This window comes from Coregonus lavaretus (genome assembly GCF_964263955.1).
Source record: "Coregonus lavaretus genome assembly, chromosome: 28".
Classification (NCBI taxonomy): Eukaryota; Metazoa; Chordata; class Actinopteri; order Salmoniformes; family Salmonidae; genus Coregonus; species Coregonus lavaretus.
Genome location: NC_140015.1, coordinates 26,858,982 through 26,885,199, shown reverse-complemented (window position 1 = coordinate 26,885,199; position 26,218 = coordinate 26,858,982). Strand labels below are relative to the sequence as shown.

Sequence of the window (26,218 nt, the reverse complement as noted above, 5' to 3'; positions counted from 1 at the left end):
TTGCAAACACCATGCTCTATCAACTGAGCTACATCCCTGCCGGCCATTCCCTCCCCTACCCTGGACGACGCTAGGCCAATTGTGCGCCGCCCAATAGCATCATAGAGTTTTAACAAAACTAAAGCCATCACTAATTATTTTGTTGTTCCCCCCAAATTCAGAGACTCACAGGAGGCAGCAGCCAGCAGCAGCAGCAGAGATGCAGGGAACATGGTTTATGTTGAAGCTGAACTGGAGGGAGCTGCTCTTCTCTACTCTCCATAGACGTCACTTACTAGGACCAACAGACAGAGTGAGGCTGTTTATGAGGGAGAGGGAGTGAAAGGAATAGAGGTGAACATTTGCATAAGGAAAGGAAACACATACGGTATGAAAGTGGGAATAAACAAATTATAATAAAAAAGCTTTGACAGTAACACTTGAATATATTACTCTTGTAAATGATTGGTGGTGGATAATATTAGATTAGAGGCTTTTGGCTGATACTATGTTTCATACAGTTTTCCAATATGTATCACAACAATGAATTGTGAGAAGGCCCCTGTATATTTTGTTATACAGAGAACTATACAGAGAGGTAGTGAACCATAGCATAGCATTAGGATTTAGAATACTTGAATGGACATTGACCTTCTGATGATGGGCCACAGGTTAGCCATGTTGGTCAAGGACTTTGTCAACTTTGTTTTGCCAGTGCTGTGATAAGATATTTTGTAAAACAATGAATGTGAATAATTTATCTGCACTGTATGTGTGTTAGCTTGGAACCAGACAGTTTTAGAGGAAGGATTTCATTAATTTTTCAAATTAACTGCCAATATGCCAACATTCCATTCAAACATTGCTGTCAATCCACAGCCATACACTGGCTCAAATCAGTTAATGATAGGATTTAGACAAGTTGGAAATGCAACAACTACTGATATTGTATCACAGTGGCGGCTGGTGAAAAATATTCTCGGTGGGGCTGTGCCATACTTTTTTTTCCCTGTAACCATCGCGATATATTTTAACACAAACTGCAGGACAGCAGTGCTCAGTGAAACATTCAGTAATTATTTAATGCCAATATTAAAAAGTTGAGGCATTCTTACACAAAAACATATTACACAAACCCAAGCCTTTCATTTGCATTTAAAGTGAACTTTTCACCATTGGTAGTAAACAGGCAACGCAACAGGCATGCTGTCAGAACAGAGTGGAAAGTGGACAATAACATGAAATTATTATAAAGTTTATAGGAAATCTTACACTGTATAAAAGGATGTATAATATAGAAATGGATATCAAGTGGATGAACTCAAACCTTTGACTGGAAGAATAGCATACAGTATTTTATGATCATACTAAATGTGACTAATTGTTAATGTGCTCCAGAACTGCAACAATTAATTGATACAAAACAACATATATACAGTAATATTAGCAAAGACACTATTAAGACTTTCTAGAGTACCATATATAACTGGATTTTTTATGCTAAGGTCAACTATATACAAAGAAACATGCGGCCAGAGCTGCTCTGTGTGTGTGTGTCTGTCATCTTATTTGTACAGGAATTTTGCCCGTCTGTCCTTCTGAGTGGCAAACCTCTCAATGACCCTTTGATTAAAGTCAGGAATGTCCCTGACAAGTTTCTTCTCCATGGAGAGCATGGCCAGAGCGTTCAGGCGATCCTGTGTCATGCTGTTTCTCAGGAAGGTCTTGATCCTTTTCAGTGTAGAGAAGCACCTTTCTGACTCAGCAGTTGTCATGGGTGTGGTGATGAGGATCTTGAGGAGGCTGGCAGTCTCTGTGAAAGTGCTCTGAAGGTTGTTCTCCATGAAGAACTGGTACAGGGGCACTGCACCACTACAAGCCTTGAACTCACTGTTCTCTTAGATGAGGGACAGTTCGGTTTTGAGCTTGGCCTTGTTCAACATGGGGTACGCCTCCACGGTTGTTTCAAGCGCTGTATCGGGGAACTTCACACTGTGTTGTGGGAACAACTCTCCGTGCAATAGTGTTGCGCTGATGAGGTGCTGGGTGAAGGAGAACCTCTCTTTGGCATGACTCAGGATGGTATCACATACCTGTAAAAGATACATCATCAGCTTTAATTTGCAATTAAGCTATTTTGATGCAAGTGATCCTGACTGACACATGCCTATGTCCAACTCAAGTATATGATTACCAAGGTGCTGATTGTTCAGGGTTTTGGCTACATACTACCAGGCCTGAAACAAGTTCTAGGGGGAAACACTGACAATTACATCACAACTTACCTCTATAGCCAACCTCTGTTGTTCTCCTGGTCCCAGCATCCTCCGTCGCTTGATGGGCTGTTGCTGCTCGTCAGATGCGCTGTCCCCACACAAAGAGGGAATTGAGGCCCTGGGTCCAAAAAATAAAGTTTAATTTGATAACTTGCAATCAGACTTCTTAACTCACTGTAATTCCCCCTCAACACACAACCAGTGACTTTTATATATATATACAGTGGGGGAAAAAAGTATTTAGTCAGCCACCAACTGTGCAAGTTCTCCCACTTAAAAAGATGAGAGAGGGCTGTCATTTTCATCATAGGTACACGTCAACTATGACAGACAAATTGAGAGAAAAAAATCCAGAAAATCACATTGTAGGATTTTTTATGAATTTATTTGCAAATTATGGTGGAAAATAAGTATTTGGTCACCTACAAACAAGCAAGATTTCTGGCTCTCACAGACCTGTAACTTCTTCTTTAAGAGGCTCCTCTGTCCTCCACTCGTTACCTGTATTAATGGCACCTGTTTGAACTTGTTATCAGTATAAAAGACAACTGTCCACAACCTCAAACAGTCACACTCCAAACTCCACTATGGCCAAGACCAAAGAGCTGTCAAAGGACACCAGAAACAAAATTGTAGACCTGCACCAGGCTGGGAAGACTGAATCTGCAATAGGTAAGCAGCTTGGTTTGAAGAAATCAACTGTGGCAGCAATTATTAGGAAATGGAAGACATACAAGACCACTGATAATCTCCCTCGAGCTGGGGCTCCACGCAAGATCTCACCCCGTGGGGTCAAAATTATCACAAGAATGGTGAGCAAAAATCCCAGAACCACACGGGGGGACCTAGTGAATGACCTGCAGAGAGCTGGGACCAAAGTAACAAAGCCTACCATCAGTAACACACTACGCCGCCAGGGACTCAAATCCTGCAGTGCTAGACGTGTCCCCCTGCTTAAGCCAGTACATGTCCAGGCCCGTCTGAAGTTTGCTAGAGTGCATTTGGATGATCCAGAAGAGGATTGGGAGAATGTCATATGGTCAGATGAAACCAAAATATAACTTTTTGGTAAAATCTCAACTCGTCGTGTTTGGAGGACAAAGAATGCTGAGTTGCATCCAAAGAACACCATACCTACTGTGAAGCATGGGGGTGGAAACATCATGCTTTGGGGCTGTTTTTCTGCAAAGGGACCAGGACGGCTGATCCGTGTAAAGGAAAGAATGAATGGGGCCATGTATCGTGAGATTTTGAGTGAAAACCTCCTTCCATCAGCAAGGGCATTGAAGATGAAACGTGGCTGGTTCTTTCAGCATTACAATGATCCCAAACACACCGCCCGGGCAACGAAGGAGTGGCTTCGTAAGAAGCATTTCAAGGTCCTGGAGTGGCCTAGCCAGTCTCCAGATCTCAACCCCATAGAAAATCTTTGGAGGGAGTTGAAAGTCCGTGTTGCCCAGCGACAGCCCCAAAACATCACTGCTCTAGAGGAGATCTGCATGGAGGAATGGGCCAAAATACCAGCAACAGTGTGTGAAAACCTTGTGAAGACTTACAGTAAACGTTTGACCTGTGTCATTGCCAACAAAGGGTATATAACAAAGTATTGAGAAACTTTTGTTATTGACCAAATACTTATTTTCCACCATCATTTGCAAATAAATTCATTAAAAATCCTACAATGTGATTTTCTGGATTTTTTTTTCAAATTTTGTCTGTCATAGTTGACGTGTACCTATGATGAAAATTACAGGCCTCTCTCATCTTTTTAAGTGGGAGAACTTGCACAATTGGTGGCTGACTAAATACTTTTTTTCCCCACTGTATATATATATATATATATATATATATATATATATATATATATATATATATATATATATAGACAGACAGACAGACAGACAGACAGACAGACAGACAGACAGACAGACAGACAGATAGTGTGTATATACACACAAACTATGTCTAGTAACTGCTTTTAACCTGTGATGTACATAATTAACTGATGTTATTACGTTTTAAAGCCTTTTTCTATTACATTTGTGAGAGGGATGCAACATCATTTTGTTCTGCTGTGCACTTAGCAATAAAGTTAATCTTCAATAACAACTAGGCCTCTTCTAGAAATTGACCTGGTGGACACCTGAATAATTATTACAAACTGTGTAGTACTTTCCTGCATTATTATCAACGTCTGATTGTGTCTTCTCTTTCCTTTTAAAATACTAAAACAAATATAATTGTGACGGCTCTATGATAATCACTCACTTTGATGACCAGACACATTTAGGCTTTTAAACTGTTGTAAGTGAACTATTCATCTTTCTAACAACATCTTTATCAGCCAATAGTAAATATAGTTATTTACCTGATTGTTAGCATGCTGTCTGTGAACCTCTGGACAAGTGCTTTAATGAAGACAGGGTCGATGTTCCTCTTCTGCAGCTGGCTGAAAAGCATGTCCACATTTGGCATGATCTTGTGGAACAGTGCCAGGAAAAAACAGAAAGCCTCGTCTTCGAGCATCCTCACAAAGCCCCCCGCCTCTCTGACAGTCGGGGCATCAAAGTTCCCAGAGTCTCTGATGGTCTGGAAACACGTTAGGAGGTCATCCCTGTACTCGTACACAGTGTTTACAGCGCGACTGTGGAAGTTCCACCGTGTTGTAGAGGCTCTGGGGAGTCTATGCGCAACCACTTCGTCAAGCACGGTGGTTCGCTTGGGAGACCTGGAGAAGAAAGCAGAAAATCCTGCAAGGTCGGAAAAGAAAGTGCCGATCCTGGGGATGCGTGAAGTAGCCTGCTGCATGATGAGGTTCAGCTGATGTGCATAGCAGTGGACGTAGTGCGCATTTTCGTACACATCCACTATTTTACGCTGCACTCCGCCGGTGGCTCCCCTCATCACACTTGCTCCGTCGTAAGCCTGGGCAATAAGTTTGGCCTTTTGTCCATGTGAGAGTATGGTGCTGAGCCTCTCCAGCAGCGCTGTAGCGATGGTGTCGGCGGTTGCGTTCTCGATCAAAATGAACTCGAAAAAACGCTCTTGGACGTTACTTTTAGCATCGATGTAGCGTATCACAAGCACCAACTGGCAGTGGGTGGAAACGTCAGTCGTCTCGTCAGCTTGAATGGCGATAAAATCAGCACTCTTTACTTCCTCCAGGATGTAATCCTTAAGCACTGACAGCATACAGTCCAACAGCTCGTTCTGTATCGTCTTTGACGTGCCCTTAAAAACGGTAGCTGTCTTCAGGTGCTCCTCCAGCACACTGTCGAGGGAGGCAACAAAATCCACTAAGCCCCGGAAAATGCCGGGGTTGTCCGAGGAGTCAGTCTCCTCGTGCCCACGCAAGGCCAACTCAAAAGCCCCACAGAACTTCACACAATCGATAATTTTGGATAGAATGTGCCTGTTTTTATCCACCTCCTCATTGTGTTTCCTCACCGCAATCCTGTGGCCGTCATCCAGCTGCGTAGCAATGTTCACCCTTCCTAATACAGCTAGCTTTACAGAGTTGTCCATGTGTGCCCTGGTGTTCTCATGTTTCTTTACCTTCTCTGACAGGTGCTTCATATCCCTCACTCCGGTACCTGTCCATGCTGAATCTGACCCCGTCGTTTTAAAAAGCAAGCACGGAAAGCAAAATAAAGCATTAGCATCAGTGCACCCAGCTAGCCAAGCCTTCCTGGTGTACCAGCTACGGGAGAAGCCGCGCATATACTGCTTCCCTTTCTCGCTAGCCTGCTGTCTGATTGAGAGGTCAGGTTGATCTGGGCCCAGCTCTTTCACCCGAACTTTCTCTGACAAAGTTCTCCTCTCAAACGGATCTTGGAGGAGAGATTTCACCGAGTTAGGGTTGGGTCTTGGAGGAGTAACGTTTGCGCTCGCCATTGTCGTCTAGTAAAAATGGCGCCACTGGAGCCCGGTCCTTATTTTATCAGGGGCGAGCTTGGGGCGATAAAATAATCGCCCTCCTTGGATTCGAATTAAAATCGCTGATTAGCTACATTTTATGTCATACATTCATATCTTAAATTAGCAATTGGCTTAACTGCTACGTAGACCCGCCTCCTCGGGGCACTTTCTGTATCGCCCAGAGCTGACGAGGCGTTTGACAGGCAGAGGAAAGGTTGCGAATATGATTTTCTATCATATCTTACACATATTACTGTGTGCATTCCATATTTCAAACACACAAATATTGACATACTGATGTTTTTATTATTATTATTATTATTTTTATTTATTTTTTATTTTATTTTTTAAAATAATTTTATTTAAGGGGGCGGCGCCCTAGCGCCCTCTATCGGCCAGCCGCCACTGTTGTATCATATAATAGCACTCACAGCTTTCCAAGAAAACAAAAACTGAGACATTTATGTTCTGTTTATATATATTTTTAGAGGCTATTTATACAGACAGTTGGTATAAACCCCATATAAACTGTATTTATGATAATATGACAATATTTTAGGTTGACTATAATTCCATTACACAATTTATGATACATCACATGCCTTACTTTTATTTTCCTGCATAAGTAAAAGCAGAAAATGCATCACCTATGGCTCTACTGCCATTCATTCCAATTAGACTGGTTTTGGATTTCTCCCTGACCAAGAAGGTTGCCATTTTCTCCCCATTATGGAACTTTTAGGATATCTGATATAACCCCTCTAGTGATTTAATAGGATCTGTATGTAGTGAACCTACTCTTATAGGAGAAGGAACTCTTTAATACGGTTAGGAAAAACACCCTATGGGAATAACATGATATGGATATGTGCTTGCATTTTTCTATTCCTAATATCCAACAAGGGATTATGGAAAGTGTATATCCATGGCTGACCATTTTGTGCTCAAAACTTTTGAACTGAGATCGCTTGTGCTGAATGGGGAAGTGGATTTTGTACAGCTCTCCCACCGCTCTCTCTCACTGTGTGCATCGGGCACAGTAATACACTGCTGTGTCCTCACTCTTCAGGCTGTTCATCTGAAGGTACAGCTTACTGCTGGAGTCGTCTCTGGAGAGGGTGAATCTACCCTGGACTGACTGGGAGTAGTAAGCAGTAGTACCATGTATACAACCAATCCATTTTAGTCCTTGCCCAGGAGCCAGTTTTATCCAACCCATCCAGTAGTCCTTGAATGTGAACCCAGAAGCTGTACAGGTCAGTTTGTGTGATTCTCCAGGCGTTTTAACTACTGGTCCAGACTCAGTCAATGTCTGACCCTGAACACCTGTTGAAAGAAAGCACACATGTTGTCAAAACAAAATCATTAACCTAATGGGCCAATTTATTAATCATAAACTTGCTTTAAATCCAGAGAGACTCACATGAGGCAGCTGCCAGCAGCAGCAGGGATGCATGGAACATGGTTTGTGTTGAAGCTGAAGTTTACCTTCTTTACTCTCCAGGACTCAGAGAGAGAGATGTGATTCACACAGAGAGACTGTTTATATAAGGCAGAGGAAGAGAGATGAAAGAGAGGAGCTATAGGTAATTTGCATAAGAAGGCAGGTACAGTATGACAGGGTTGGGAATTTCAGAAATCTCTGGGAACCATATTGACTTTTGACGCTTCACTTATGGGATGGAACTCTATACTATAGAATGTTTAGAAAAACAGCCATAGGACATTTAAATAGTATATCATAATAACTTAGCCCTCTCAATAAAACATTTCAGAAAACTCTGTGAACCATATTGACTTTTGACACTTCAATTATATCAATTATAGGGAAGGGACTCTATAGAATGTTTACAAAAACAGCCATAGGACTCATAATGTTTACCCTTTAAATAAAATTAAAATAATGGCTTATTTCATTAATGAGGGTTAACTTAACTCTGGGAGTGGTGCATTTATGACCATAGAGTGTTCCATTTAGAGTCAAATAGTTTAGAAATCAACACTGTGCAACTTTCACACTGAAAAATCGACAGAACAATTTACTGTGTATTTGTTGTATATTGAATTTCACTGTTTGTGATTTTGAACATTTAGCTCTTAAAGCTGTCATTCTATCATACTCTGTTGTTCTTACAGTAGGCTGTATGTTAGTATGATGTTTTTGTACAGGTCTTCCATTGAGCTGTTGCACTGTGCCTCCAGTTTTTGCACAATAATACACAGCTGTGTCCTCAGCCTGCAGACTGGTGATGTCTAAGTACAGTACATTACTACTGTCTCTGGAGATGGTGAATCTGCTCTTAAAAGAGGCTCCAGAGTTGATGGATCCACCACCCCAGATGATCCCAATCCACTCCAGTGTTTTCCATGGCTGCTGTCATATCCAACCTGTACCATAGTCCGTCAGGGCATAGCCAGAGACTTGCCAAGATAGTTTCACTGACTGTCCAGGAGGTTTGAGTTGAGCAGGGGAGGAGGTCAAACTAATGCTGTGTATAATTAATGCGTCCTACCTGACCGGTCGCTCCTACCAAGTGGCGTGGCGAGAATCTGTCTCCGCACCACGTGCTCTCACCACTGGTGTCCCCCAGGGCTCAGTTCTAGGCCCTCTCCTATTCTCGCTATACACCAAGTCACTTGGCTCTGTCATATCCTCACACGGCCTCTCCTATCATTGCTACGCAGACAACACACAACTAATCTTCTCCTTTCCCTCTTCTGATAACCAGGTGGCGAATCGCATCTCTGCATGTCTGGCAGACATATCAGTGTGGATGACGGATCACCACCTCAAGCTGAACCTCGACAAGATGGAGCTGCTCTTCCTCCCGGGGAAGGACTGCCTGTTCCATGATCTCGCCATCACGGTTGACAACTCTGTTGTGTCCTCCTCCCAGAGTGCGAAGAGCCTTGGCGTGACCCTGGACAACACCCTGTCGTTCTCCGCTAACATCAAGGCGGTGACCCGATCCTGTAGGTTCATGCTCTACAACATTCGGAGAGTACGACCCTGCCTTACACAGGAAGTGGCACAGGTCCTAATCCAGGCACTTGTCATCTCCCGTCTGGATTACTGCAACTCGCTGTTGGCTGGGATCCCTGCCTGTGCCATTAAACCCCTACAACTCATCCAGAATGCCGCAGCCCGTCTGGTGTTCAACCTTCCCAAGTTCTCTCACGTCACCCCGCTCCTCCGCACACTCCACTGGCTTCCAGTTGAAGCTCGCATCTGCTACAAGACCATGGTGCTTGCCTACGGAGCTGTGAGGGGAACGGCACCTCCGTACCTTCAGGCTCTGATCAGTCCCTACACCCAAACGAGGGCATTGCGTTCATCCACCTCTGGCCTGCTGGCCCCCCTACCTCTGCGGAAGCACAGTTACCGCTCAGCCCAGTCAAAACTGTTCGCTGCTCTGGCACCCCAATGGTGGAACAAGCTCCCTCACGACGCCAGGACAGCGGAGTCACTCACCATCTTCCGGAGACACTTGAAACCCCACCTCTTTAAGGAATACCTGGGATAGGATAAAGTAATCCTTCTACCCCCCCTTACCCCACCCCAAAGAAATAAAAAATAAAAAACATATTGTAAAGTGGTTATCCCACTGGCTATAAGGTGAATGCACCAATTTGTAAGTCACTCTGGATAAGAGCGTCTGCTAAATGACGTAAATGTAAAATGTAAATGTATATCTGAAAGAGATGGGAGTGTAGAGAAAGAGAGATGAGAGGCCTTCATCAAAAACGATATCACAATAGCAAAACAACTGACTAACACAATGGTAAAACAACTGACTAACACAACGGTAAAACAACTGACTAACACAATGGTAAAACAACTGACTAACACAATCACAAAACATCTGACTAACACAATGTTTTGTGTTCTGTATTCAAAGAGACTAAAATCCCCCCCCCCCCCCACTTATATTGCAGGAATGCCAGGAGGAGGAGGGATGTAAGAAGCATGTTTCACTGTTGTATGGCAGACGGTGTCTGTCTGGGTACTAACAGACAGGGTGGTTGTGGTGATGAAGGTTGTGTCAGAACAGGTCATTGATATAGCAGAGGGAGGGTGTGTACTATCTGTGCTACAAAGACAGGTGTTTGACACGTCACTGGATGCATTCTATATGCATAATGTACTCATAATATATACACATCTATCCATCCGTACGTACATTTGTATTTATTGTATTGCTGTACATCGTTTTATTTTACATTTGTGTGAATGGCCTTGTCTATCAATGTTTTGTTACTTCTAATGTTTTGTGTTTTTTTGTGGACCCCAGGAAGAATAGCTGCTGCCTCTGTAAAAGGTAATGGTGATCTAAATAAACAAACAAAATAAACAAGTAAACATATATACATACATACATACATGCATACATTTTGTATATGTAAATAATGAGTGCCAGTTGTGGCAGTAAGTAACTGTGTTGTAATGGCACCGTCTTTTGGCCAGGGAAGATGAATGGCTGTGTCCTATAGCTTGTCACATGTATAATTTCAGTAATTGTGGTATTCTACTCCATGTATTGTTACAGAACCTGATGACAAGGCCAGTCAATATTTTGCAACACAATTTAGTATAAGTTGTCCGCTGTTATTTGAGGTGTATTTGATATATTGACTATTTCTCCTCTGATTTATTAACAAAGAAGATAGGCTAGATATTCTTATTTAGTATGTTATGGATAAAACATTTATTTTTCAAGAAAATGAGTGGAATTGATAGTGATGGAGTGCTGCATCAGATGACTTGGCCTCCACAACCCCCCAACCTCAACCCAATTGAGATGGTTTGGGATGAGTTGGACCGCATAGTGAAGGAAAAGCAGCCAAACAAGTGCTCAGCATGTGTGGGAACTCCTTCAAGACTGTTGGAAAAGCATTCCAGGTGAAGCTGGTTGAGAGAATGCCAAGAGTGTGCAAAGCTGTCATCAAGGCAAAGGGTGGCTATTTGAAGAATCTCAAAAATATAATATATTTAGATTTTTTAAACACTTTTTGTTTACTAAGTGATTCCATATGTGTTATTTCATAGTTTTAATGTCTTCACTATTATTCTGCAATGTAGAAAATAGTAAAAATTAAGAAAAACCCTTGAATGAGTAGGTAGTGTACGTAAAATATGTGTGTTTTTAAGTTTGTGTGGTTATAAACAGCTTCTTATACAGTTTATCCCCAGATAATGGGTTTTTGTACAGGTCTGGTGCTGCATTGTATCACTGTGGCCACCAGCACAATAAAACACAGCTGTGTCTTCTGTCTGAAGGTTATTTCCAAGAGAGATCTTGGTAGAACCCTGCTTGGTGGTCTCTGAGTTTGGAATCCCCCACTGTTTTTACTGTTTTCAGGATCACCCTGTTAAAAACCTTTCTGTAGAATCCATGCTCAGCAAATACTTCTGTGTGATTTTATAGAATTGTAGCACTCTTCTTTCAATTCGAGTATCACAACTAATTATGAAAAAGTCTTACATTATCTTCAGATAGGAATGTTGTCAAATGTCATTTTGTTATTAAATAAAATTGATTTTCACAATTCAGAGGTTGTCACTGGGTTCCATCCTGTTAAGTCAAGGTTGGCCAACCCTCTTCCAGGAGAGCTACTGGGTGTGCAGGCTTTTACAAATCTGATTTGGACAGTCAAGGTCCTTATGGGCAGCTGATTTGTATACCCAGTTCCTCTGCCGGAGGGATTGAGAGTTTCTCCAGGCTTGTTCTGGAGTGGACTGGAGGGAATGGACTCCATAGTCTGATCATTTAAACCTGAAGGAGAGAAAGAGAAAGAGGAAACAGAGGGAGAGGAGAAAGGAGAGAGGGTGGAATATGGAGGAAAAGCATGAAGGAGATAGAGGTTACAATGGAAAATTGTCTTCAGTCTTTGCTCAGCATAAGAACAGTTAAGAAAGGAGTAAAACCAAACAGAACTCACAGGGCAGACAGAGAGAGAGCTGGAGATATGAACTCAGCTGCTCCACACAAGACAACAAGACAACAAGGCAGCAGAACATAAGTATATATGAACTCTGAGAGATCTAGATTTACATGATGTCATGGGGGAGGAACCCCTTGTGCCCACCAATCACCAGGTTAATAGTTGCTCACTGACACGTTTCATCTAGCTTGAAGTACCATGAAAACGTGTTTTGGGTCTGATGACCGATTCCACTTATGTCCCTCTCTTTACAACAACTCTCCAGGAAAATGTACTCCTTGTGTTGATGTTGTTCAGTTGATGGTGTAGTGTACTGGTTGTTGTGGGTCTCAGGGGAAGGTGTGCAGTTTGTGTGTGGAGGGGGGATGGAACACACTGATCCTCTACTACCCTCTGTTGGCTCTACTTCTCTGAGGGGTTTTGTACAGATCCTCCACTCACTCACACCACTGGGTCTCTCGCACAGTAATACACAGCAGAGTCCTCTGCTCTCAGACCAGACAGCTTCAAGTGTGTCATGCCGTTAGAATGATCTTTGGTGACTTCTATCCGTCCTTCAACACTTTTTGCATATGCAGTTCTACTAGCACCACTCCATATAGCGCCAATCCATTCTAGAGCTTTTCCTGCTGGTTGTCTTATCCAGCGCATGCCATGGCCACTAAAGGTATACCCAGATCCTTTACAAGAGATACTGACAATTTATCCAGGCTTTTTTAGGACTGGACCAGAGGGAATGGACTCCAGACTCTGGCCATTTAAACCTGATGGAGAGAAAGAGATATTAAAGAAATTGAGGTTATAACAAAATAATGTCAATGTTCAGTCATTCCTCATAGTAAAAGTAGTTGATAAAGGAGTAGGTGACTGCAGAACTCACAGGGCAGACAGAGAGAGAGCAGCAGAAGGTGGAGTTTGCCCGTCATACTGAGGGTGGAGATATGAACTCAGCTGCTCCACACAAGACAACAAGACAACAAGTCAGCAGCAGAACATAAGTATATATGAACTCTGAGGGATCTGGATTTACATCATGATGTCATGGGGGAGGGGCTGATTACTCTGAGGTCAGAGGTAAATTTATGGCTCATCAGTAGTGCCAGGAGTTTTTCCTGGTCAGGTCACTTAGTCAGAAAAACCTCCAGGGCCTACTCACCACACACATAACTGACTCAAGGACTAGAGGAACTGTGGGGAACATGATAATTTTCTAAATATTGAGAACCTTCATGATTTCAATTTATTGCGGGTTCAATTAAATGGCATATACTGTATAAACATCCATTTGTCAAGGAAATAATTAAAGTATTGAAAATCATATACATAAAAGGCATGGGTGACAAAAACAGTACACTAGTATTCACACGACATGTCTCCAAGGAGGCAGTTAAGCAAAATCAATCATTACAAAAAAAGATTATGTTTTACATTTATACATTATGTCATGAATGAACACAGCTTAATAAGATGCATCACCTCACATAGCCTGTCCTTTGTTTTGTTTCTGCATACATGTGTATAGATGATGTAATGAAGCAGTAAGGGACTTGTTGTCTGTGCTATGTGCTACCTTCAGTCACAGTTAAATGGCGTTGTTCGGCCCGAAGCGATAGCCCAGGCGTTGCTGACGCCTACCAAATCTTACAACACCTGGATAGGTATTTTACCTATCAGCTAACCACATTGTGTGTTATTGCAATCTGCATAGAACTAGGAATTAGAAATGTGATAGAATCTCTATGGCAATCTGTCAGTCGATGACACAGTCAATGATGTGGCACGCAACCATTGGTTGATGCATGCAACGTCTGAGCAGGGGAACGCGACCATTCTCTCTACAGGGGAGTTTGCATTTCAAAAGTAAAACAAATCTTCTGAGGTCTGATAGGCAGAAAGTTAGGCTTATATTAACTATACCAAACTAAATGCTAGGCTGGAAGCAAGGGGAAATAATGTGCAAGTTGAGATAAATACAAGACAAGCCTATCCATTCAAGTCCTCCTCCTGCAGGTTGACGTATCCAGGCCATGTTGTAGCTACTAAATGTAAATCCAGATCCCTTACAGGAGAGGCTGAGAGGTTCTGCAGGCTTTTTCAGGACTGGACTGGAGGGAATGGCCTCCAGACTCTGACCATACACCCCTAATAGAGAAAAGAGAATGAAGACAATAGATCACTAATTTGTTAACTCAATGGATATGATCATTATCTCTATACGTAAAATACTTTGTTTCAATAAATTGCTAGATTATTGAGTACATACTACAGAGGCCCAGCAAGACCAGGAGGAGGTATAGTTTGCCTGTCATCTTTTCAGGTTGGAAGACAATTCACCCATTGTAGAAAACATCATATAAGTACACAGACTTGGGAGACATAATTTGCATGACAACCGTGGTTGGGTGGTATTATGTCACATGCATATAAAAGAGGTTTCAAAGTAAATATTCAATTCTAAGACAACGCCAGACATCAGCGTTCACTGTCAATCAGCAAACATTTTCTGTATTGCTCAGACAGTAAAGTCGTAGTTTTTTTGTGTATTTTTCAACAATTAACATCAAGAACAGTCATTAAATAATTTATATTTAATCATATTGCACTTTGATATTATCACAACAATATCACAAACACATTCATACAAGTGGTGCCTTAAAGAAATTGCGGTATCTTGTCACGTTATCAGCATAGGTTTGAATCCGGCCTACTGCCCTTTGACACAACCTCTCTCTGTCTTTTATCACTGTCATTCTCTCTCTCTATCTATTCAATAGTCAGAAAATACCTGAAAATGTTTAAACTTTTTATTAAACACATAAAACAAGACAAAAAAAAAGTACAATTTACATCCTGATGCAATGTCCCCTGAAATGTGTTCCTATTGTTTCAACGTCACATGGTCAGCAACTGTCACCAAACTACTTGTCTTAGATGGCTAAACTGAACCGACTGGGCGCACTACGTCATTTCAACGTGCAGAATTGGGTAATATTTGGTTGAGACGTTGATCAATGAGATTACATCATATATTCACCCTCTGAAAAAGACAGCCAAAAGTTAGTTGAATTTCCAATGTGTAATCACTATGCTTTCAACCATCTAAAAGCATAGCGAAGTTCAAATGGGAATACAATGTCAGATATTTTGCTTATTTATACAACAGATTAATGTGATATTACTGTGCTTCATCTAATATCAGAACCAAATGGCCTGGATTGCAGTTGAGATTACATTAAAAATACATGGTGCAAGTGATCAATGCTGGTGCAATTGTGAAGATCTCCACAGACCTGCAGATGGCTTATGCATGTTATCTCTTATCAAAAATACAAATCATACACATACAAACAACGTCACACCTGCTCAGACCCACTAGCCCTCACCGCTATCTCCAGCTCCCGGATCACTTTCTGCCACAGGGCCTCAAACTTCACGATTCTGTTTCTCCCCGTCGCTCCCACGCACTTTCAATTTTATGATTGTAAAGCATTTTACCTTTCCATTGCGTGAACGACGGACAATTGGTTGATTTCCAGTTTTTAAGTATACAGTTGTTTTAAGGTGATTGATGGGTAAAGTATTGTCCAACCCATCGGGTCTCTCACTGCACCCTCATTTTCCATGTCTTGAAATAAGTAGACTTAATTACATTTAGAGTGTAATACTTCTGACAGCCATCTTTCCAACTCTGCCCATAACTTTTGGACTTTTTAACATTCCTAAAAGGCATGAATAATTAGTTTTACACTTCAGACATGACTCTGCCCTTGTGCTGTAAAATTAGTGAATTTTGTCTTTTGTATAATACATTCTATACATTAATGTATACTTGATTAAGCCTACATTTGAGTTAACTGTAATCTCGTTAGTTATGTTCCAACATTCCCTCCATCTTGTGCCAATATCTGTTATTTTTAAATCTTGGTTCCAATGATTTATATATGTTTCTAAGAGATAGGCTCTCTAAGAGATAGTATGGTCACATTTCATTTGCTCTGTTAAACCTACCATTTGGAATGAGTTCGATAGCAACAGTGAATCTATTTAGTTTTTAAATGTGTTACTGCACTTTTACAATGATACATTGGTCCATGTTTAGGGTTAATCAATATACTGTATCAGGGAAATTGATTTATCAGAGTACAGGTGCATCATGGGGTAGAAGTCATGCTTGGGTAGCTTTGAACTACTGCGCCCAACACTCATTTTGATAGATGCCTTATAAAAACACATTCTTAAACTCTCTCCCCTATAAACAATTATAATCAAGACATACTAAAGTATTTAGGGGGAGGTGCGCAGGACAGCTACGAGAAACCACATAGAGCAATTTGTTATTATAGATAAGTACTCATTGTTTAATGCAATTCTTGAAAAGTGTGTTATATTTATTACAAACACAAACCATGAATATGGTCTGTCAATAAAGTTGTGTGTGATGAGTAGCGGTGAATGACTGAGAATATTAAATAATATAATTAATACAACTGTTGACAATGGCCTATAATATAAATGAAATAGTGATTAAATTATCCATCTCACCATTTATTCAAACCAAATGCAAATCGTGTTCATGTGGTTGAAACATTGTATGGTTACCAGCCACCAGCTGGTTTATGCAAAAGGCTGTTTCTCCTCAGCTGAAACAAGGTAGTGAGAATTAGTCTAATCTTGAAAGTTTATAGGGACAGTCCCTGCAGTCCCTGGGCTACTTAACTGCTTTAATTGTCTACCTGAATCATCAGAGATTCTAAACTGGGTCCCTGAAATGCTCAGGTGAAAGATTGGAGTTCACCAGGCGTGGTGCCACACAGCTGTGAGGGTCACAGAGGGGAAGAGAGAGGTGTGGGGTGTGTGAGAGAAACAGACACAACTGATAAAAGGAGAGCAGGGCCTGTGTGGAAAGGAATGGATTATCAAACATAAACCCCTAGACTATGGAATGGATGCATTAATAGTTACTTCTCATACAGTTTGACCAAAATGATGGAAAATATGCTGTTTCTGTGACTTTGTCACGCCCTGGCTCTGGGGACTCTTTAATGTTGAGCCAGGGTGTTAGTTTCTATGTTTAGTTTTCTAGGTTTATGTTCTAGATCGTGTGGATCTATGTTGGCCAGGGTGGTTCCCAATCAGAGGCAGCTGATTCTCGTTGTCTCTGATTGGGAACCATACTTAGGCAGCCTGTTTGGCACAGTTAATTGTGGGATATTGATCTGTATAGGTTTGTGGTGTTTAACCTTTAGACTTCACATATCGTTTTGTTGTTATTGTTAAAGTACTCATTAAAAGATGTACGCCTATCATGCTGCGCCTTGGTCCGGTTCTTACAACGATCGTGACAGAAATCCCACCAAATAAGGACCAAGCAGCGTGTTCAGGAGCAAACACCGGGAAAGGAACTGGAGAAGTTGGCGATGTCCCAGGTGGGCGAATGGTGGTCTTGGGAGGACATGTTCGCGGGCAAAGGGCCATGGGCAAAAGTTAAAGCCCTGGCGAGAGAGGAGGTACGGCGCCAACCGTGCCGTCGTCGGACAGGCGAGAGGCAACCCCAATAATTTTTTTGGGGGGGGGCACACGGCATGGACGACGGGGCTGCTGGAGGCAGCTACAGGGCGAGTTTGTGGACTAGGAGAGGAGGCCACCAGGTTACGGGGGCCATTGGTCATGAGGGGGAAGGAGAATGTAGAGGCACGGCGAGAGGTACTGGGGTGTGTTACCAGTCCGGTCCGGCCCGTTCCTGATCCCCGCACAAGGCCAGTGGAGTGTGTTCCCAGTACGGTCCGGCATGTTCCTGTCCCTCGCACCAAGCCTGTGGTGCCCGTCGCCAGCCCGGTCCGGCCTGTTCCTGCTCCCCGCACCAAGCCTGTGGTGCGCGTCGCCAGCCCGGTCCGGCCTGTTCCTGCTCCCCGCACAAAGCCTGTGGTGCGCGTCACCAGCCCGGTCCGGCCTGTTCCTGCTCCTCGCACCAAGCCTGTGGTGCGCGTCGCCAGCCCGGCCCGGCCTGTTCCTGCCCCTCACACCAAGCCTGTGGTGCGCGTCGCCAGCCCGGCCCGGCCTGTTCCTGCCTCTCGCACCAAGCCAGTGGTGCGCGTCGCCAGCCCGGCCCGGCCTGTTCCTGCCCCTCGTACCAAGCCTGTGGTGCGCGTCGCCAGCCCGGCCCGGCCTGTTCCTGCCCCTCGCACCAAGCCTGTGGTGCGCGTCGCCAGCCCGGCCCGGCCTGTTCCTGCCCGTCGCACCAAGCCTGTGGTGCGCGTCGCCAGCCCTGCCCGGCCCGTGCCTGCTCCCCGCACCAAGCCAGTGGTGCGTCGCCAGCCCGGTTCGGCCTGTTCCTGCTCCCCGCACCAAGCCAGTGGTGCGCGTCGTCAGCCCGGTCCGGCCTGTTCCTGCTCCCCGCACCAAGCCTGTGGTGCGCATCGCCAGCCCGGCCCGGCCCGTTCCTGCTCCCCGCACCAAGCCAGTGGTGCGCGTCATCAGCCCGGTCCGGCCCGTTCCTGCTCCCCGCACCAAGCCTGTGGTGCGCGTCACCAGCCCGGTCCGGCCTGTTCCTGCTCCCCGCACCAAGCCTGTGGTGCGCGTCGCCAGCCCGGCCCGGCCCGTTCCTGCCCCTCGCACCAAGCCTGTGGTGCGCGTCACCAGCCCGGCCCGGCCTGTTCCTGCCTCTCGCACCAAGCCAGTGGTGCGCGTCGCCAGCCCGGCCCGGCCTGTTCCTGCCCCTCGTACCAAGCCTGTGGTGTGCGTCGCCAGCCCGGCCCGGCCTGTTCCTGCCCCTCGCACCAAGCCTGTGGTGCGCGTCGCCAGCCCGGCCCGGCCTGTTCCTGCCCGTCGCACCAAGCCTGTGGTGCGCGTCGCCAGCCCTGCCCGGCCCGTTCCTGCTCCCCGCACCAAGCCAGTGGTGCGTCGCCAGCCCGGTTCGGCCTGTTCCTGCTCCCCGCACCAAGCCAGTGGTGCGCGTCGTCAGCCCGGTCCGGCCTGTTCCTGCTCCCCGCACCAAGCCTGTGGGGCGCGTCGCCAGCCCGGCCCGGCCCGTTCCTGCTCCCCGCACCAAGCCAGTGGTGCGCGTCATCAGCCCGGTCCGGCCCGTTCCTGCTCCCCGCACCAAGCCTGTGGTGCGCGTCACCAGCCCGGTCCGGCCTGTTCCTGCTCCCCGCACCAAGCCTGTGGTGCGTGTCGCCAGCCCGGCCCGGCCCGTTCCTGCTCCCCGCACCAAGCCAGTGGTGCACGTCGTCAGCCCGGTCCGGCCCGTTCCTGCTCCCCGCACCAAGCCTGTGGTGCGTGTCGCCAGCCCGGTCCGGCCCGTTTCGCTCCCCGCAAAAAGCCAGTGGTGCGCTTCGTCAGTCCGGCACGGTCCGTTTCTGTTCCACCTGTGCCTGGTCCGGCACCGGTCAGCTGCTCCACGCCGGAGCCAGAGCAATCCGCTCCACCGGTGTTCAGTCCAGCTCCGGCCAGCAGGGCCAGACCACGAGGGCGAGAGAGAGAGTGTTGGTCGCGCCCGCAGCCGGATCCGCCTCCGAGGCGGAATGCCCACCCGGCCCCTCCCCTGTGGTGTTTGGTTGGCGCGGTCACAGTCCGCGCCTTTGGGGGGGGGTACTGTCACGCCCTGGCTCTGGGGACTCTTTAATGTTGAGCCAGGGTGTTAGTTTCTATGTTTAGTTTTCTAGGTTTATGTTCTAGATCGTGTGGATCTATGTTGGCCAGGTTGGTTCCCAATCAGAGGCAGCTGATTCTCGTTGTCTCTGATTGGGAACCATACTTAGGCAGCCTGTTTGGCACAGTTAATTGTTGGATCTTGATCTGTATAGGTTTGTGGTGTTTAACCTTTAGACTTCACGTATCGTTTTGTTGTTTTGTTGTTATTGTTAAAGTACTCATTAAAAGATGTACGCCTATCACGCTGCGCCTTGGTCCGGTTCATACAACGATCGTGACAGACTTAAAGCATAATAATTACGACATAAGTAACTATAAATATGTTTATTCCATACTCTAAGTATGTACGACTAAATAGTCTGTTTATTTTGATATGTTCAGTCAATTTGGTCAGAATCTGTGACTATTTGGCTACTTGTACATTTTACCTCTTAAATATGACATTACAGTTTCAATATCTCAGGCCCAGAAAATCAGATTCTTACGAGGTAAAGTTCTCCTGATTCAGTTTTCTCAGAGGGTCTACGTCATCAGAGAATAGTCCTTGGTGGTGCTACAAACCACAACTGTAGCTGAAACCATCTGCATTTTCATCCTTTCTGTATATTTGCATGTCTTAAAGCATAATAACGTTTTGAAAAGTAACAGTCCACTGAAGATGGAGTGCTCTGTCCATAATAAATCTGGCAACTGAGACAGGATAGACTGGGCCTTAAGTTTAGTTGACAAGTCTCTACATGTTCACAATTCATTGGTTCTACTTAACAGGGCATGGGTTTTGTTTCAAAATGTCAATACCTCCTGTAAATGAAGCTATATGTCTGGGCAACATGATAACCTTGATTGTTACATCTTTAATGTCAGGATAGACCACCTTGAAAGGGTGCTAGACTAAATATTTATGTTGACAGGAATGTCAGAAAAATAAACATGATTGTCATTCAATAATTTGGCTAAAAACAGCACAGTAGAAATCAGTATGACATCAGAAACATAGGACACAATAGCAGAATAGCAACCAATAATGGAATTGAGATGAGAATATGACCATTCAGATTCATAGCAGTAAAATTATCTCCCATATGGGTCCAGAGTGCAGTCAGTGTGCAGTGTGCAGACAGTACAATCCTGTCAACCCTCATGTCCATGGAGAGGTTTTTGTATTGATGTTTATCACAGTGGCCACTCAGGTACACAGTGACTCACACCATTACAAAAACGGATGTATTTGTATTTGTATTTATTAAGGATCCCCATTAGTTCCTGCCAAGGCAGCAGCTACTTTTCCTGGCGTCCAAACACTTTAAGGCACTTACTGTCACACACTGGCTCTGGGGACTCTATATGTTGAGCCAGGGTGTGTAAATTCTATGTGTTTATGTTCTGTTTGGGAGTTCTAGTTGTGGTATTTCTATGTTGGCCCGAGTGGCTCCCAATCAGAGGCAACGAGTGTCAGCTGTTGCTGGTTGTCTCTGATTGGGAGCCATATTTAAACAGTCTGTTTTTCCCTTAGTGTTTGTGGGATCTTGTTTCCGTTTGGTTGTTTCTGTGTTAACCGTAGGACTGCACGTTTCGTTTATTGTTCTGTTGTTATATTATCACTTAAGATTATAAAGTTAAGTACGTTCGCAACTAACGCTGCGCATTGGTCTACTCTACGACGATCGTGACACTTACATTACATATAAAACAAAAGATAAAGCAGTACATCATATAGCATTATTACACCACTATATATCTACAATACAAAATGTATAATACCACCATCCAACAATATTACAATGTACGAATGTGTAGAGAGTCTTTTTTGCCATTTATAAATGTGTTATTCAATGAATGCATTTCTGTGGACTATATAGCAGTAAAGGCCAAGTTCACTATTTTATCAAATACTGTATTTGTTTATATGTTTTTGTTGAGACCTAAAGGGGTCTTAAAATAATTCAAAATCAAATAGATAAATGATCCATGTTATGACCATCTTAAAACAATTCCATATGTTAGTGGAACCCCCCCCCCCCCCCCCCCACACACACACACACCCCCCCCCCCCCCCCCCCCCCCCCCCCACCCCCCCCCCAAGGCTTAAACTTTTAGGGTGAAGAGAGTCCACGAATCTGCTCCAGAAATATATGTTTTTAGCTCCAGTAAAATAGGTTTTGAATGGTTTGAGCTAGAGACAAGCGGTTTTCTGCATTGTAAAGGCACAACCATGGACACAAAGCCATGCTCCATTTGTATCTATGGCAGAGGCTGTGGTATAGTTAAGCCCAGAGCCATATAGAAATAAAATACTCTGGCTAAACCTAATCATACTTTCCTGTGCTTAAATGGTTTTCACAGACAAAGTGAAATTATACAAATGACTTTGCCCTTGTTGGTTGCCCCTCAACAGCCTGAGGGCACTGGACTTGAAACAACGATACAGATGTAACCATGTGCCATTTAATGTATTATCTGACCGCCACTAGTGCTCCTAAGTCAAAATTCTGTGTTTATTCATTTATTGAGTGTTCCATTTAAAAAAAAAAAAAAGATTAGGAAAAGTTTCTAAGCATACCTGAGAGTTCCTCAACCCACACCAGTGTGTGGCGGCACATCGATTGGGAACCACTGAGCTAAGTTACCAAATAATCAACAACTTAGAAAAGAAACCTACATTTGTATATATACATTTGTATATATACTGTGTGCGTGGTAGCCCAATTATAGAAATACAAAGCAACAAACCCATGTTCACACGACCATACGACATACATAGGAAAAGCACTAAAATACTTAGGGTTTTGTTAATATATATATTTATATACTGTATATGGGTGTGTGCTTGTGTGGGTGTGTGCGTGCATGCGTTGCTTTCGTACATGCAGTGTTTATCCTCTTTCAAGGAAGTGTATTTGTGTTCCTGGCAGTTGCTGGACAGTTTCAGTGCCACAGGTGTGGTATCAAGGGGATAGAGAGAGAGGAAGCTGCTTTTGCATGACACTATTATTAGACAAGTTAGAGAACCAAGAAACCACCTCAGATCAACTGATAATAGAATGTTTAAGTCTTAGTTGAGTATTACAGATATAGCCCAACGTTGTTTTCATCTGCCCTGGGAGGGAATACAGCTGGAAATTGGCTCCATAGATAACTCTGCCAAGCAGAAACACTCAAATAAGTAATGTCTTTGGATATAGGATGTGTCCTTGTATTATAATCCAGTGGATGTCTCAGTAAAAAGACAACAACTAAAAGTTAGACTTTATTAAAGTGAAAAAGGACACACAAACATCACAGGATACCCAGGATACAATATAAATCAATGAATGAAAAATAACATATCACCACAATGCTTGTATAATATTGAGAACAACAATACTAATCAATCATAATCAATAACGTATTGGATATATACATAACATTATTACTAAAGAACACTATGCCATAACCATTCTAGACCATTTCCTTTCTAAACTAGACACATCTATCTCTGCAGTCCATCATGTGTTCTTCACTGCTTCATCTGAAAAGAGGCAGAGACAGACACAGGTTATTACAATAAACAGACAGCGAAGTGGAAAAACGCAGGTTACCTTTGGCCCACAAAGAGTTTCTCACCTCTCCTCCGTGTATATAATCATATTTGGAAGAGAAAGGAGCAACCCTCGCTCACAATAAAATAAAATAAAATAAAATGTTATTGGTCACATACACATATTTAGCAGATGTTATTAAGGGTGTAGCGAAATGCTTGTGTTCAATTAAACACTTGATACCTTATTTTTCATTTAAAATCGTGACGTTTCAGCTGCCAATGGCCTTCGTCAGAAGTCTACAATCACACGAAATAAGCGGTGTCAGTACCTTGACCAGGCTGAGCACTGTGCTGTAGGTGAGGGAGAGAAGGAAGAGGATGATGAAGGAGGAGGTGGTGGACCACAGGCTGCTGAACTCATCCTCATCGTTGTCCGTGCAGCTCAGAGCGAAGCCCGCCTCAGGCTCAGTCAGTAGGATGTTCTCTGAGAACAGGGAGAGAGACAGGTGGTGAAGAACGGACATACGCTTGTGTGTGCGTGTGTGTGTGTGTTCATGTGTGTCTGCGTGTTTGCGTGTGTTTGCGTGTTCATGTGTATCTGCGTATGTGTGTGTGTTCATGTGTGTCTGCGTGTTTGCGTGTGTGTGTGTGTGTGTGTTCATGTGTGTATGTGTATTGTACAGCTGTATTAGTCTTTATCATATTCTAACAAATACAGCTACATGAGTTCAAATTATATGGACACACACAGACACACACATCAACACACAAAGAACACATGAAACTGAGCTGTGCAGACTTCTATCTTGGCCTAATGTTAACATGCACATCCACTCACATTTATGTCAAACTACACCTATACACTAAATAGTACATCCATGACCACCTTACTGGAAGCACAGTACTACTATGTAGGCTATTCAGTACTGTTGTGTCTTTTCATGCCAAAACAATTGTCTTCATTCTGTTTTTATATGTACAATAGACCAGTATATTTTCTAAGACTTGAAGTAATTGATATAGGAACATGGAACCATGTGATCTCATATGCGATATTGTTTATTAGCCAGCCTCCACATTAGGAAGGCACATTGAACAATGACAAAGGACAACAATGGCAACACAAGACTGTGCAATAGGACTGACATCTTACAACACAATAGACTGGACAATATCACATTAAACAATATACATGTCTACAGTCAACAAAACAATGACAACACTAACATGTTAACTTTAACTCAGGACAACAAAGAGGACAACAGGGGACACACCTAGTAATTGGCTATTCTGACCCACAGAGGAGTCAATAAGGAGACACAATAAAACAAAACACACACAGATTAAAATCACTTCTCTTCACATGAGTTACCCATGGACTTCGACACACTACTCTCCTTAGGTGCGGTGTTGTTGTCCGAGCCGGCGTACTTGACGGCGCATGTGAAAAGCACGTTTCTCTGCCACTCATTCTTGGTGGTGGTGAAGACGCTGGTAATAGAGTCGTTGCCTTCCGGGGTTGTCTGAGGACGGCTGGTGAACCCCTCCTGGTACTCGCCGCTGCCCACCTTCCACATGATGTAGACGTCACAGAGAGACGGACTGACCACCAGGCACACCAGAGTCACTTTCTCCTCCTTCTTGGTGTCTTCCTCCGGGAGAAGGTGGACGAACACTGAAGGGGCTCGACCTGCAAGAGGATTGATTTTAAGGAGAAACGTTACACTCATGTACGTGTAGGCACATATGAAAAGCAGTAAGTGAATATAAGTTTAAAATCCAACCTAGTGGTCCTTAACCCTAGTTCTGGAGCACCACAGGGGTGTGCAGGTTTCTGTTCTAGCCCAGCACTGACACACCTGATTCAACTAAGCAAAGGTGATGATTAGTTAATGATTAGTTGATTTGCTGACTCAGGTGTGTTAGCGCTGGGCTGGAGCAAAAGTCTGCACGTCCTGTGGCTTCCTCTCCAGAACCTGGAGTATGTGACCACTTATCACAACCACATTGAGATGTCTCAGTGACCTACATCCTTTGGTGAAGCTGAGGTCCTGAATGACCGGTGTGACTTCACCACTCTTCATGGCAGAACACTGGACTTTGTTCACTTTGGTCCACTCCTTCATGTCTATGGTCAGAGTACTGACCCTGCTGTTCAGGTTGCCCTTTGATTCAATAGGTTTCAGAAGGATGTAATCCGTCGTGGCCTGTCCATTGACCTGCCAGGTGATAGTGGTACCAGACACTGTGTCCTTGTCTGTACCAGTGATGACACAGTCCAGCACTGCTTGGTTGTCCAAGAACACCTCTTTCACACTCGGTGGGTTTAGAGTCACCGTCAGTGGTTCTGAAAGGGGAGGAAGCAGTGGAAAATCATGACATGTTCATGTTACCGATGAGGATGGAACTACACTAAATAATAGAGATCCTGTATGTGAGCATGACATTAATTGTAGTGCAGTCTACTCCTATGTACAGACCTGTTTTGGAGATCGTCTCGGTGATGGTTTGTGCCTGGTGCTGCACCACACAGCTGTACTTGACCTTGTTGTTCCAGTCAGTGTTGATGACCTTCAGCAGACTGCTGGCTGAGAAGAGGCCTGACTGCTGTTGGCCTACAGTAGGTTTCGGGCCCTCCACCACCTTGTCATTCTTCTTCCAGGTGACAGTGACTTTCTCCGGGGCGAAATCTTCAATCATACACATCAGGTACTGGGTGGTGCCATTGGGCGCCGACAGCAAAGACACTGTTGGAATCTTTGAGACTGAATAGCGGGAGGTAAAAGAAAAGTGCTCATGTTATTGAAATTATATTGATATTTTCATACAGGGTAAACAACAAGCATCATTCTATAATCAGGTTTTCTAAACATAAATAGTTTACATCACAAACATTAAAATGCAATCTTTAGAAAAATAGAGCCAACTTCAA

At 43.9% G+C, this 26,218-nt stretch overlaps 1 gene segment (V, D, J or C); it reads right to left on the bottom strand.

Moving 5' to 3' along the window:
• Positions 1-23,213: 23,213 nt before the first annotated feature.
• Positions 23,214-26,218, bottom strand: part of LOC311103817 (immunoglobulin heavy constant mu-like) — a 30,219-nt gene continuing 27,214 nt past the window's right edge. The window contains exons 8-12 of the C gene segment in view: positions 25,767-26,051; positions 25,316-25,633; positions 24,659-24,976; positions 23,616-23,770; positions 23,214-23,274 (exon numbers count right to left, since the gene is read on the bottom strand).